Source organism: Leopardus geoffroyi, chromosome B1 (genome assembly GCF_018350155.1).
Source record: "Leopardus geoffroyi isolate Oge1 chromosome B1, O.geoffroyi_Oge1_pat1.0, whole genome shotgun sequence".
Classification (NCBI taxonomy): Eukaryota; Metazoa; Chordata; class Mammalia; order Carnivora; family Felidae; genus Leopardus; species Leopardus geoffroyi.
The window spans coordinates 100,596,495-100,612,336 of NC_059327.1; the positions used below are offsets into that span (position 1 = coordinate 100,596,495).

The window sequence follows — 15,842 nt, forward strand, 5'->3', positions numbered from 1 at the left end:
TAGTGATCAGGGCCCTGATTTCCTAATTCTTATTTCATTATATTACTTGGTCTTTAATCCTAAGAAAGTTGGGTACTAATGTAATTTTGATTAAACATAATAAGTTATGATAAATAAGCACATCTCACCTACAATTTTGCCACTGCCCTTTCAAAATTTCTCATTCTCACAATTTACTGTTTAAAAAATCAACTTATTTGAAATGAAAGAACATGGTTCAGTTGGAACAGTTCAATGCCCATTAAGTGCACCAGATCCATTGATGCAGAAAATCCCAGCCATTCAATGGTCAACTTTTATTTTAATGCTTTTCTTCTAAAAGTTTCTAGGAAACTGCATCCTTTTCAAGAATTCAAGTCACCCTGGTACCAATGAAGTAAAACTGGTATAAATGTACAAAGTCTAAGAACTGATCTCTGTTTTTCAAAAGAGGGTGCTGCATCCCAGATTTGTAAAGAAAACTGGTCTGGACACTGTGAGATTTCTGGAATTCCCAATTTTCCAGCAGGTGTAAACACTGAAATAAATCTTTTCTTGGCTGCCAAACCAGGAGGAATCCACCTGAAAAGAAAGGGGAAGAATGTCTTATCAGAGTGTGTTTTTTTTATTACATTGTTTCTTAAAAAAGAAGATGATACAGTTAGTTCATGATCAATGAAATATGCATTTTGAGTTGGTCATTAGTGATGTCATCTCAGTCTCCATCAGGCCAATCAGCACAGACTCCTATTGTCTCCTGGACTGTCCATTGCCTCTTGCAGATCAATTATTCTCTGAAATGCCACATACCCCAAAATTACCTTTCTTCATTGTTTCCAGTTCTGTGAAATAATAGGAAAAATGTTTATATCCCTAGTTACTGGCACAGAGCTCCTAAAATTTTTATAATTTCCTAAGTGACAAGAGCACTAAGAGCATTTTGTTGTTGTCGTTAGTCTATTTGTCTTGGGCCCTGGTTCCTGACCCAGAGCTCCTAAATCTCTTGTAATTTGCTGGGTGATGGCCATGTCTTTTGTGCTAATGAGGCGACTCTTGGTGGGCTCCTGGATATCTTCAAGTCAGGGACTAGTCATCAGAAAGACCAAGCCATTATTATTAGAAACCTAGAAATTTCATCCACTTCCCATCCTCCAGGAGAGGGTAAGGGACTAGAGATTAATTTGCAGATTGATCATGCTTATATGATGAAGCCTTTATAAAAATCCCCAAAGTACTGGGTTCAGAGAGCTTCCAGGTTGCTGAACACATGGAGGACTGGGATGGTGGTTTGCCTGTTGAGGATACAAAACCTCCTCATCCTTTCTCTGTGCCTTGCCCTAAGCATCTCTTCCATCTGGATGTTCATCTGTGTCCTTTATCATAACCTTTTATAATAAACCAGTAAGTGTGTTTCCCTGAGTTCTGTGAGTCATTCTCACAAATTATCAAACGCAAAGAGAAAAAATCAGGGAACCGTGACTTATAGCTGGTCAATCAGAAGTACAAGTGATAACTTGGGACTTGGGATTAGCACCTGAAAGGGGGGGGGGGGTAGTCAGTCTTATGGGACCAGCTCTGAACCTGTGGGATCTGACACCATCTCCGGGTAAATGATGTCAGAATTGAGCTGAATTGTAGGACTCTCAGCTGGTCTAAGAGAATTGCTGGTGTCAGGGGGAAACACACATTTGGTAACTGGAAGTGTCAGAAGTCAGATGTGGTAGTAGCGTGACAGTAAAGGAAACACACAAGATTGTTTTTCCTATAGAAGTCCCCAAACTCTTATTCTTATCTCAGGCTTCCCTTAGTAACCCAACTCCCAGTTAGGAGTAGACCAGCTAATGAAACTAATTTAAACTAAGATCTAACATATGAAAGGGACGGTTTGTTAATACAAATAGCTCTCTAACCAGTAGGGCCTACAGAATTATGGGAGTCTGAAGGCTATCCCATACTCTGAGACCTTTCCATATACCCTCTAGCCCTCTATACCCTCTATCAACACCAGTTCCTTCTCTTGATCAACAACAAATACTTAAAAGGAGGTAAACTAAGATTCAGAATGCAGTCAATCCCACAGATCAGAAATAAGCTTGCTGATATTGCCATTAGACCTGACAGCTAGGCCACTTCAGCATCATGCCCTATTTCATGTTACCCAGGTGTGGTCCACAAACCGGCAATATCACCATCTCCCGGGAGCTTGTTAAACGTGTAGATTATCTGGGCTCCCTCCACCTTGGATACACTAAATCTCCAAGGATTTGCAGACACAGTAAAGTTTGGGAAGCTGCTATAATCTAGAGAGCTGAACATCACCAGCAAGTATTTAACAGGTGATCCATGGTTGCACTGTGTAAGCTGATCCCCTACTCTTTTTATTAGCAGGAATCATGGGGATATCTGCAGAGCACCTTAGTTCCTATCTGGTCCATATGAAGTAATGGGAGAAGAATGTCCTGGCAGTAGAAATAGCCAAGGCTGGAAGCAAGCTTTGCTCTGTTACCCTCATCTGTTCTCAGCTGCTTTCAGACTTCAAAAATGAACTTTCTGGTTTCAACATTCACACCATGTTATAGTCATTATGGCAGAATGATATCTGGACTCCACATAGGCACTGTATTGACACCTTGGCTATGTGTTACGTTACAAAACCAAAACCAAAGCTAAGGGACATTCAACATAACTGCTCCAAGTGACAAAAATACCTGGACAAAATTCTTTGATGAGCCTTTCTATTGCAAAGATAAATAGAATATTGTTGCCTATAGCAACTGTCACATAATTTTGTCATGTTCATTTTATATTTTGGGAGAGAAGTGAGGATGAGAGCTCACTCGTAAAATGAATGTATTGGCAATGCATCTGAGCCAGCCACATCACCTAGAATGAAAAAAACTGTCAAGTGGTCCCCAAATAAGGAATAAAACTAAATCTCATGTTTGACTCATGTGACTGCAAAAATGTATTTCTTTCATTTCTAAGAACTAGGCAAGCCATGAAAGCTGGTGACATGCCAACAGTCAGGGCTCTAGCCTCTAGACCCACATTTGGGGACAAGGAAAAATACTTTCTCTGATTTAACACAGCTAAGCCTAGTGGAAGAATTGCATGTGTTCTCCCTAAAACTCTCCAAGCTAGCCTAATGTGAATATAGAATAGCATGTACTATGTATTTCTGCATAATTTTTCAATGAGTAGGAAAGAGCCCATAATGGAGAACGTGCAAGGGAGATCAAAAAATTATTTAAAAAGTATAACAAAACACATTCTATCCCAGAAGAAATGGTAACCTGATCAAAACCACATCCTAGTAAAATATTTTGCCAGCATCTTCTGTGTATCAAGTACCTTTTTTCCCTTTGGGTTTTCTCATTAGAAATGAAAATATTAGATGTGGGATTTTTCCCCCAAGAATTTCCTCATTGGCCTTTTCTCACTAGTTTTGGTGTCCTTGTGAAATGAAGAGAAAACAACAGTGGTGAAGATATAAGTATGTATATCAACCACAAGAGCATACACTAAGCCATGCCTATGTCCCTAAGACTTGCAATAATATCAGGAAAGGCGCATTCAAAAAAAAATCAGGCACCAGAGTCCATGAAAACTTAGTCTGTATAATGTTTCGTTCTCATGAAAACTTGTCTTTCTAACTTCCCTAACTTTAGCTCTGCTGTAATTACTTCTTCCACAGCTCTTAAACTACTATACAGACCTTGATGTGATTGTATGTGTAAGGACATTCACTGGACAAGGATCGTGTCTTAAATTCTTCCTACTGCCACAGTTCAGTGTTTGGTATAATGCACACAGAAGCAATCAATGAGTACTTGTTTTTTAAAAATAAATGAAACTCATGATTTTTGAAGCAAAAAAGGAAAGTTAAATGGCTCTTTGGTGGAAGCAGAGGGTTAAGTATGGTGAAGCAATAAAAATACTGCTGTCCAATGAACAGCATGCTCAGTCCATACAATTTGAATATATGCATGTCCGTGAGACATACTGAGAGGAAATCCTTGGCCCAAGCTTTCAAAGCCCTGACCCCTACTGACAGCCATTGCGAGGGGGTGGCCTCAGCCCTTACTCTTGTTGGCTTTCACTTACTCATAAGAGATGCTAAAAGTCAGGCCTGGATTGCTAATCCTTTCCTCGGGCCCCCCAGAACCACAGGACAAGCTTCCTCTCATATCCATTATATTCATTTGTCAACAACCCTGAAAATTTTGGATAAAGACAGTGGGAGTAAGGAAAAGATGAGATAGAAAGAGAGACAGATGGGGGCGCCTGGGTGGCGCAGTCAGTTAAGCGTCCGACTTCAGCCAGGTCACGATCTCGTGGTCCGTGAGTTCGAGCCCCGCGTCGGGCTCTGGGCTGATGACTCAGAGCCTGGAGCCTGTTTCCGATTCTGTGTCTCCCTCTCTCTCTGCCCCTCCCCCGTTCATGCTCTGTCTCTCTCTGTCCCAAAAATAAATAAACGTTGAAAAAAAAATAAAAAAAATTAAAAAAAGAAAGAGAGACAGAGACATAGAGACAGAGAGATAGAGAGAGAGTAGGGACTGCACCCCATCTGCCAACACACATACAACATAGCCCAGATCTACCAATTTGGTTAAAAGATCTACCTGAAGCTACACTGTCCTCATTAATGCCATCAAGAAATGTCAGCCTTAGGTACCCTTTATCTTCATGACTCTTTCCTTCACTATGTCTTGTTACTATTTTGTTTTACCTGCCAATTGTGCATGATCTACTTAGCTGTCTCATGAAAATGCTATGTAACAATACCACAGAAGACATTAAACTTAATAGAAAGTCCTCTAATATTTTGGTCTTTCATTTTCAATATTAAGCTTTCTTATTCAATCACGAAAGAAGCAGTGGGTAAGGTAACAATGTTTAATTTAATGACTTCTTTGAATTTTGAAAATGATTTAAAATTATCTCCTGCTTATACTGGGAGAAAAATTTAAATAAAGTTCTCAAGTAACTTCATTTGGCAGTGAATTTTCAAAATAAGTGATGATCATAGAGCCATGACCAATTTTAGGTAGATATGTGTGTTGTTCCCAGAAGGTTGACTACCTCTGGCATTGCTAAGTCAGGAGGGGACAGCCCATGAGTTCTCCCTTTGGCAATGAGCACCCATATGTAGTCAGAAGTACATATATGGAAAACATAAAAACATCCTCTGTTTTGCCAAAAGCCTGTCTCAGTGTCTCCTCTGTGTGGGCTCCACCATGTCTTCCAGAGCCTAGAAGCCCCACATCCATGTCTTCTAGAGCCCCACATCTTTTGATGTCTCAGGAATGAAAATTTCTTGCTCTTGATGCTTATTGTCTAGACTTCATCATTTTGCATGCTAACCCATGACATCCAGGACTACCTTACTGTATGAAATCAAAATCCTTCCCTTAGTCTGTCTGAAACTAAAGCAAACCAGGCCCCTCCTGCCAATTCATATTCTTTGTCCTGTTCACTTTCATTATTCCTGATCTTCTGCTGCCCCAGAGTGACAATTTGGCATGAGTTTGCATCCTTTACAAGTCCCTATATATGCACTCCATTATTAATGAAAATATGGCATCACTGCTAAAATTTCTCCAAAGAGGAATTTGTGGTGAAAAGCCTTAGAAGGCAGGAAAGAAAAGGGCATGGCCTTTCACTACATTAGGAACATCCACGTGACCAGAGAGAGGTTGAAATTAGCCATGCAACAGGCTTAGGGGTAGTGAATTCTCCACTTTATGCTCAGCTCCATCTCTGTGACCACCAACGACCAGTGTGATTCCTTGAGAGACTAACCCCCGTCAGCAGTTGAGCTTGGCACAGAGCCCATTTTCTGCTCCACTTGCAAATACCTTCTTAAACCACCTTATATGAACAGTTCAGTTCTCAGGCTACTCTAGCACAGCTGTGGCCAGCTGCACTCAGCCTCCAGCCCAGTCATGGATTATGTACCAGATGATTCTTGTCCACTGAAAATACTAGAAACAACAAGGAATACATCATACTGCTGAGAAACTGGATCCACCAAGAGAGACCAAAGGAAAGCTATGACATCTGAGGAACAGGCAAACACTTCTGCAAGTATTTGCTGAAACAGGTATATTATGAGGAAATTAATCCCTGGATTCCCAGACGCACATTTATTTTCTGGTTGCTTTGTTTTTAATTTTGTTTCTTTCTGGTGGGAGGAAGTTTAGGAGAAAGAGAAACTCTCTCATACTTTACCCAATACGTTTTCTTTTCTTCTCTGTCAGACTGTAAAAACAACTTTGGATACTCTACTGGAATGTTGTCACAGTGCTGAATTTGGAAGCCGATATAACTATGGCCGGAAAGGACAAAGAACGGAGGCTCCACGTGGTGTAATGAGTAACACCTTTTAAAACCCAGAAAACTGACCAACATTTGAGAACTTGGTCCAACCAAATATTTCTATATATAACAGTAGGCAATTAAAATTTGAATTGCTGTGGGCGCCTGGGTGGCGCAGTCGGTTAAGCGCCGACTTCAGCCAGGTCACGATCTCGCGGTCCGTGAGTTCGAGCCCCGCGTCGGGCTCTGGGCTGATGGCTCAGAGCCTGGAGCCTGTTTCTGATTCTGTGTCTCCCTCTCTCTCTGCCCCTCCCCCGTTCATGCTCTGTCTCTCTCTGTCCCAAAAATAAATATAAATGTTGAAAAAAAAAATTAAAAAAAAAAATTTTTAATTTGAATTGCTGCTATTAGGTAGATAATTTAAACTCCACACAGTAGCTGGATGTTTTCAAGGTAAAGGCAACTTAAAAGCATTATTATTTGAGCATTATTAACCTCTTCAAAATGCTTCTTGGCAGAGGTTCCCAATGGCCTTCACTGAGTTTCTGTTGTTCTTTCCCTCCTGCTGCTCTGTGTCTTCCCACACTCAGTGAGTGGAACATTTGGATCATTTTTAAAGTGGGTGAGGGAAGAGACTGAGAAAAAGAAATAATTGAAGAACAGTGTTACTCTCTAGTAGGAATAAATATTTGACTTGAAAAGTGCCTAACAATAAATCTCAGCTACACGGACAGACACACAACTGCAACACTGCTATTGTGTTCACATATAAGACCTTTGAAAAATACTCTCAGTATTCAAGCATGAAAAGTTAAATATGCCTTGATTTGATTCACTCTTTCCCAGTGTGCCCAAGTCTAATAAAGTTCTCCTTTTCAAAGAGCTAAGTGAATTCCTACCTCTTGTCTCTCCACTTGCTAATTATTTAAAGAGATGGTTTCATGCCATGGTTGAAAATGTATGAAGTTTTTATTACTGAGGGTCAATATTCAGTCCATGGCAAAACAGTTTACTTCATGATACTTCTTAAAATTCTTTTCCCACTGACAAATTTGGCCCTTTCACAGAGGCAGGATCAGTGAGCTTCTGGAGGGAGAAAGCCTCAGGTTTGCCAAGAGACTCCCCTACTAGGCTGATGACACCTATTAAAACTCCAGAAAGGAAAATCCTCCGGAGGTCAGGCAGCAGGATTTGCAGTCCCAGGTCCCAACTGTTTCTCAATTTAAAGTGAGTCAGGCAATGGCGCAAGAACATTCCAGGTGCCTGAAGGAGCCTGAATTGTTTTGCAACTTTAAAGGCATCCTTATGAAGCGAACAGGTCATGCAGAGATGATGCTACTGTTTCTGTGAAATTTTAGTGGGACCCAGAGCAAACTGCAAACCCATTTCGCATTCATCTTTTTTTAAAACCAGCTTCTGCCCACCATATATCTCAGGGCATTAAAAGGTGTTTTTCCATCTCAGAAACAAGTTGGAAAGAACAGATTTCACTGAAGGCATGCTCATTCTGGATTTAAAATCATTGACATGTGGGACTTGGGGCAGAGAACAGAGTGAGAGTCATCTGTGGCAGAAACTGCCATAGTTGTCCCTCACTATCTTTTTTACTTATATTTTATTTTATTTTATTTTATTTTATTTTATTTTATTTTGCTTCCTATGGTCATAGAATTCCTAAGCTAGTTAGGTATTTGACCACCTGAAATAAAGACTTTTTTCCCAGTCTCTTTTCATTTAGGTATAGCCATTTTCTAAATTCTGGCCCGAGGGGTATAAATAGAAGTGATATGTGTGAGCAAATTATGGTAAATAATCTTAAAGGGAGAGGATAGATATATCTTCTTCCTTCTTCTTCCTGCTACTTGAAAAGGAACATGATGGCTGGAGCTGAAGCAGCCTTCTTGGATCATAGGGTGACCTTAAAAAAAGATGTCATATGTGGCAAAACACCAAGCGAAGAGGCACTAGATCCCTGAGGGCTTTGTGGAGAACAACCTTGTTAATGGCAGTGAATTTTTTTTTCTCCAGACATACAACAGAGACATAAACAATCTCATTTTGAATTTTAGTGTTACTTTAAACCAACTCTTTTCCCAATATATAATCTGACACATTTTTATAATGCCCTAGCTCAAAATGCTTCCAGATGCAGTTTGTGTTTATTTTTGTTTGTTTTTTAATGCATCCATAGCTTTAAAAAGGAAAAAGGAAAGGAAAGGAAAGGAAAGGAAAGGTAAGAGGAGAGGAGAGGAGAGGAGAGGAGAGGGAGGGGAGGGGAGGAGAGAGGGGAAGAGAGGGAAGGGAAGGGAAGGGAAGGGAAGGGAAGGGAAGAGAGGGAAAGGGGAGAGAAGGGAAGGAAAGGGAGGAGAGAGGAGAGGAAAGGGAGGGGAGGGGAGGGAAGAGGGAGGGGAGAGAAGGGGAGAGAAGAGAAGAGAAGAGAAGAGAAGAGAAGAGAAGAGAAGAGAAGAGGAGGAGAGGAGAGGAGAGGGGAGGGGAAGGGAGGGGAGGGGAGGGGAAGGGAAGGGAAGGGAAGGAAAGAGAAGAGAAGTGAAGAGACGAGAAGAGAAGAGAAAGAAGAGAAGAGAAAAAAAGAAAAGAAAAAGGCTGCCATTGTAAGAGTTTCCTGTATATTTATTTCCAAGCAGAAGATAAATAGAGAGTATTTTCCTCTCCCTTATTTGACCATCTACTCTCATACCATATCCTATTTCACTTTTCTCACCCAGTCTGGAGATTTTAAGCCATCTACAGGATGAATTCTTCAGCAGACAGTTATAACATGTACAAAAATGAAGTGTTTATAGAGCTTTAGAGATCTTTGAAAACATTTTTATGAAAACAGCCATTTTAGTAATACAAGGCCTTTGATCAATCTTCTGGGATCAAATTCTCAGTCTCTGAATTTAGTAGGAACTTATTGAATTTAAAAAAAACATCTAAATAGTAATCCGTATTCTCCAAATGTGTTCATTCATGTAAGAAGCTACTGCTGTGGAAAGTTATTTATGGTCAAATAAAGCTCTTTATTTATGCGCATCCTACTGCACACACGCACGTGCACACACACACACACACACACACACACAAGAACATGAGCTTTATGAAGTCAGGAATAATTTACTCAATAACTATTTCCAAATCAGGACAAAAATATTTTTTTTAATCAGTGCAAAGCTTCCTGGGTTATTTTTATTCATTTACATATCTCTCCCAACTTCCTTCTAAATCTGGGTTGATGGCAGGAAGGAAAAGGAGAAAGATTCTTTGGACAAGCATTGGGATAATTAGAGAGGTCCACTTATGAGATCTACATTCTCCATTCAAAGGAACTCCACCAGATATGAAATAGTCTTTTACCTACTAGAATCACACACCTGGTTTTATTATCCCACCAAAACTTCTGCATTGATCTTGTCACAGACTTGCTTTAAACCTTCCACATTTGACAACTGGTTTACCATGGCACCATTGTTTAATGGTAAAACAGCTGAAAAGAGACTTTGGGTTTTGAAGTCAGGGAGATGTGGGGTCAGAGTTCTTTTATCACTTAGCTGAAAAGTGAATTCCCCCTCGAATTCCCCCTCTCTTCTTTTCCCGTTCAACGGGGATGCAAAAGTAACTCATTAAACTATTGCAAGGATTAAATAAAACACTAGGACACTGTGTAGCACACACACCAACGTAGCAATGATGATGGTAGTTGTGGTTATGAGTCCTTGTGGCAGCTATCACAGGGCTTCTCTGCGATATGCCTGGCTGATGCCACTAGTTGGATGAATGAATAGGCACATATCAGGTCTTCCTCCTTCATCTGAAACGGAAAGACTTGGACCAGGTAATTTTCTAGGAACTGTCTAACTCTAATATGTGATTAGTATGCTACTATGACTCTATGTTAAAATAATTGAGAAAATATTAAACACATATTTCTTTTTTCTTAATCTGAATTTAAGGGAATAGCATATTTGTATTGGATATTTCTCACTGTGACTCACTTGTTGGATAACTTTTGTCAAGTCTAAATATATTAAACTTCATACTCGACATTTATCAAATAATTGGGAATCCTATGATTCACATAGCCAACAGGGGTATTGAGAAAACAATTTAACAAATGCAGATGGAATTCATGCAAAAAACATTGAGCTTATTGTCAAAACTATATTATTCCCTGAAATAGTTTTATAAATTTAACCTGTAATATAATTCTCTTGTGAAAATTATTTTTGACCTAAGATTGTTCACTGTCTATCTCACACAATTGAATCCAGGGGGCTGTATGAAGTAAGTGTGAGATAATAGAAAATATATATGCTCATCTTTGTCCCCATTCATGGCACAGAGCTACTAAAACCCTTGTAATTTCCTAAATGGCAAGGAGCATATTTTGTTCTAATATTTGATCTTTAACCCTTGTTCCTGGTCCTGAAACCCAAGTAATTTCCTGGGAGACAGAAATATCTGTGGCTCTAATGAGGCATCTCTGGGTGGGCTCCTGGTTACAGGAAAGACCAAGCCATGATAAGAAGTTTAGAACTTTCAGCCCCACCCCGCATTCTCTTGAGAAGGGAGAAGAACTGAAAATGGAGTTAATTACGTGATGAAGGCTCTATAAAACCCAGAAGTACCAGGTTCAGAGAGCTTCCAGGTTGGCAGACACATCCACACCAAGAAAGTGTCACATCCCCACTCCACAGGGACAGAAGCTCTCTGCACTTGGGTCCCTTCCAGACTCCACCCTATGTACCTCTTCGTCTGGCTATTCATTTATACCTGTTGTCATATCCTTTAATAGACTGGTAAATGTAAGTCTTTCCCTGAGTTCTGTAAGCTACTCTAGCAAATTAATCAAGCCCACCGAGGGGATCACTGGAACCTTTGATTTATAGCTGGTTGGTCAGAAGCACAGGTGATAACCTAGGCTTGTAACTAACATCTGAAAGTGAGGGGGTAGGGGCAGCCTTGTGGGACTGAGCCCCTGACCTATGAAATCTCACACTATCTCCACATAGATAGTGTTAGAATTGTGTTAAATTGTAGGACACCCAGGTGGAGTCACAGAAAACTGCTCATTGGTGTGGGGGAAAAAATTTTCCCATTCGGTGACCAGAAGGATCAGAAGTGAAGTTTTCTGTATGAGTAATAAAGGAAACACATAGGGAAGAGAATAACAATGGGGAAGAACTGGGTTGGGTTTTTTTTTATTTCAATAAATATATAACCTGAGATTCTAAAAGCATTATGTTCTTGAGCAAAGCATAGAATACGCTAAAGACTTTTACATTAAAGACATGAGATTATGTCTTCAGAGCTACTAAAACCCTTGTAATTTCCTAAATGACAAGGAGCATATTTTGTTCTAGTAGAACAAAAGCATAGACAGTAAACAGGAAACATTTTGGTTAAACTATGACATATAGAAACTTAAGTGATTTTTCTATCACCTGTGTCAGAAAACAAATTACACTGTATATGGTTCCAACTTGCCACCACTAAAACCACCTAAAATAGCATGGCTTGCTTCTTAACTATAAAAGTCATGAGTCAAACCCAAATCCCTGGGGTGCCTGTTGTCCCTGAAATACATGAAGGCTGAATGCTCAGAGTAAGGGCAAAAAAAAATTAGTTCTGAAACTTTTGGACAAATAAGGAAAATCATTCTGAACAGAGACTAAATTGGATTGGAACATATGTTTGGTTTATGCAGCCAAAGTACATAATCAAGTATAACAAAACAAAACGCTTGATACCAAACTTGCCAGGGAAACTTGTTTTGTCATTCTGAAATCTGCTCCACTTTAAGCAAATCTTCCTAAACCGAAACAAATATCTAATCAAACACTATGTTATTCACTGCACTGATTGTAAAGAATCAGTCCACTATTAAGAGAAAATCTTGATGAATTAAACTTAGTTTTGTATCTTACTAAAGTACATATCTACAATATCCTATAAGATGTATTTGTCAAATTAGTGGAAATCAATCAGTGAGTCAATCTTTTTACATACTCAACAGTGAGGCAGCCATATTGAAAGACATAAAAACACAAGGCTTCTGTCCTCATGACTGCTGCCTAATTAATTGAGCAGTTATTAATATTTGCAAAACCCAAGTCAAAAAACTTAGGAAGAATGCAATAATTGAATACCATTGACTGTCAATTTCAGGTCTCAAGTTCAATTGATTCAAATAATATATTATTATAAAATAATAATTTATATGCTTACAAATACTCCCAGATTAATTGTCACCACTCAAAATTTCTCTCTACATGTAGAACAATTTTTTTCTGTTCCTAGAACCACTTCTTCCAGGAAGTGGCTTCCATTTACAATTTAAAGCTGAATCTTTATCTTCAGCTCACTTTTTTAGTCCCCATCTTGGTCCAACTCTTGTGCTTCCCACTTTCCCAAACTTCTAGCCCATTTTTAATCCTTCCTCCTCTCTCCACCAAAGGTCAGACACTTGTATCAAGGCCACATTTCTAACATTAGCAGTAGACACCAACATTACAAAGTTTCTATGCAAATAGGTTCTATAAAATCTATGCAAATTTATATACACTTCTTTTTTTTCTAATTTTTTTGAATGTTTATTTATTTTTGAGAGAGACACGCACACAGAGTGCTAGTTGGGGAAGGACAGAGAGAGACAGAGACACAGAATCCTAAGCAGGCTCCAGGCTCTGAGCTGCCAGCACAGAGCCTGATGTGGGACGGGAACACACAAGTTCTGAAGTTGGATACTCAACCAACTGAGCCATCCAGGTGCCCCTACATATATTTGTTTTAAATATAAATGTATAAACCTTTCAAAATGCTAGACTTTTAAGAAAGTTACATATTTTACACTTAGAGAAGAAAAACAACAAGGTGTATGGTTTCCTCGTCTTAGCTGGAAAACACGCTAAAGGAACTTATAGGTACTTCTTTCAAAAAATACCTTTTCAGAATTTGTCTACAGGAAAGCACATGAAATAGAAGATCTTCACTCTTTTGGCCCAACCTGCCTCTCCAGACTTCCTTTTTCAGCAATCCTACACCCTTTCCCCACTCTCCCAACCCCAATCCCAAAATCTGCCTGAGGACTAACTATATATGTTCTAAAGCCAAGCTTAGGTATCACCTTTTCCCTATAAGAGTCAACTGATTCTCCCAAGTGGAGTAAGCCCCATTTTATGCCCTCACTGATATCTGTCCAGACTTTTATCATGCCACGTATCATAGCAGAATATATATAGTTTGGCAGTCCAGACCTCTTCAGAATTGCTCTTCCAATCTCTACCCATGTAGCTGTTTCAAGAGGAGCCAAATTCTTACATGACCCTCTCCCAACAGCCACACTTGACCGATCTAGAATTGGACTCCTGGTCTAGGCCAAGATGATTGGAGAACATCTCAAGAAATTTTTAAATGGAAGCTTTGAAAGTTAATGAATCCCTCTCCTTTGCAGAAATCATAGACTTGGTAGCTAAGAGTTTCAATAGTGAATTCACCACTACAGAGAATAAACCTGATCTGTAATGAGGGATGATGAAGGTGTTACTCTAAAGAAACCACAGAGGTGAAGGAGACAAACTCACTCTTAGGATAAATTATTGCTGCCAGTTGTCCTCAAGGCTTGGCTGCATCCCTATCTTTTCATGCTTTGCTATTAACTTCACTGGATTCTGAATAAATTTCCCATTTTTCTTAAACTAGTTTAAGTTGGGTCTCTGTCACATTCAACCCAAACAGTTTAGCTATACATTTGCCTTTCTTTTTTTTTTTTTTTTTTTTTTCATATGCCTGTTTCCCTTCAACAGATTGCAAACTTCTGGAAGGCATGCAACATGTGTTATTCATCCCAGTGCTAAGCATGACTCATGGTACAGAGTAGCCACCAAATGAATAAGTGAAAGAATGAATGAGTTATATGAGTATACCCTGAATTAATGAATCTAGTAGCTAATTACTCTATTCAAAAGCAACCTATATTTTTACTCTGGGCACAATTTTTGTATTGTCTCTGTTTTAGGTTCTAAGGTAATTAATTTAAGCACATAATCTAAAAAGGAAGATGGAGTAGAAAATATACAAAGATAAACACATAAACATAATTAGCCATGGAAATAACTACTTATCTTGTTTACTACTGGTTAAATAACAATTTATATTAGGTACAAGAAAAAAAATCAACATCCTTTCTAAGCTTACCACAATTTTAAACTTAGGAACCATCATCATATGAAGCATATATTAAGTAAAAATTTCTCTCTCTTTTTTCCTGTTCTGACTTTAATATCTATGTCAATACATTTTCACAGAGCTCTTTATAGTCACAATAATTATAATACCAATGAAAACTTTAAAATATAATTCAAATGCCTTTGTAAAGACATTTCAAGAAATCATTCCTTTCAAAAGTAACAGAATGTTTCCTACACAAAGAAAAATTTTTAACAGAATAAAACGGAGTTTGAATGAAGATAGTATGGTTGGCTTATATTCTTTACACACACACACACACACACACACACACACATAATTGGTGGTAGGAGTGGCCTGGGTCTCACAATGCTGCAAGATGACTAATAATATATAAACCACACAAACCACCCACAATGAGCTGTTCATCCATTCAGTTTAATGTGAGAGAAAAATAAAGAGGGTTTTAGGCCTCCAAACTTCACACGGACATATAGTGCTCTGAGATTTTCACTTTGCTTCTGCTTTTGTCGTACATTCCTGAATTCTAGACTCAGCCAACGCCAGATGGATTTTTCAAGTTTACTGAGGTCTAAACTCGAAGCCCACAGGAAATACTGTGAGCAGCTCTGGGGTTTGAGATGCCGAAAGAGCTCTCAGGGGCTTACAAACAACCACTTTGTGTCAAATCAGCTTGATTTAGTTGGCAGGAGACTCACCACGCAGCTGTAGGGAGGTACACGGACAGTCCCTTAGCTACTGTAGCCATTGGCCAACTATTCTCTCTCAGAAAGGATTAATCAAATTCACCAATGTTTACTCTTCAAGGCCTTATTTCAAAACTATTAATGTTAACTTTCTGAGACCTCGAAGAAGAGATTTTATAGCAACTTCTGCAACCTGCTTGAACCATCACAGTGTCAGGAAATTTTGATTTCTAGATTAAATCCCTCATGTTTCAACCAAAGTCCTTTTTCACTTTCTCTTTCCAGGGGAGATAAAGTACAAATAGTCAACCTCTTCTGAGTAACAGCACTCCTTATGCTTGAGATAGTTCTCCCACTTAATATCTTCAAAGGCTTACTTTCTGATCAAATAACCATCTGGTGATTCTCCTCAAAACCATTTTCAAATTCTTATTCATAAATTGTGAAGTCTTAATCGGGATGTAATAGTCAACAGAAGCACTTCATAATATCCTTAACCAAGGTTATGTGAGTCACAATTTAGCTGTGAAAACTCTGAAGAGTCTTTTGTCCTCAATGTATATATGTATCTCCTGACACTACGCATTCACAATTCCTATTAGAGCACAAAGATGTGTCCAGAAAAAAGCCATACATGCTCACCATTTCCTC

General features: G+C 39.0%; 1 long non-coding RNA gene across 1 annotated transcript in view; it reads right to left on the reverse strand.

Moving 5' to 3' along the window:
- Positions 1–277: 277 nt before the first annotated feature.
- Positions 278–15,842, reverse strand: part of LOC123592792 — a 144,419-nt gene continuing 128,854 nt past the window's right edge. The window contains exon 4 of the long non-coding RNA XR_006709939.1: positions 278–561. This is a non-coding gene — a long non-coding RNA (uncharacterized LOC123592792). The remainder of the gene's footprint in view (positions 562–15,842) is intronic.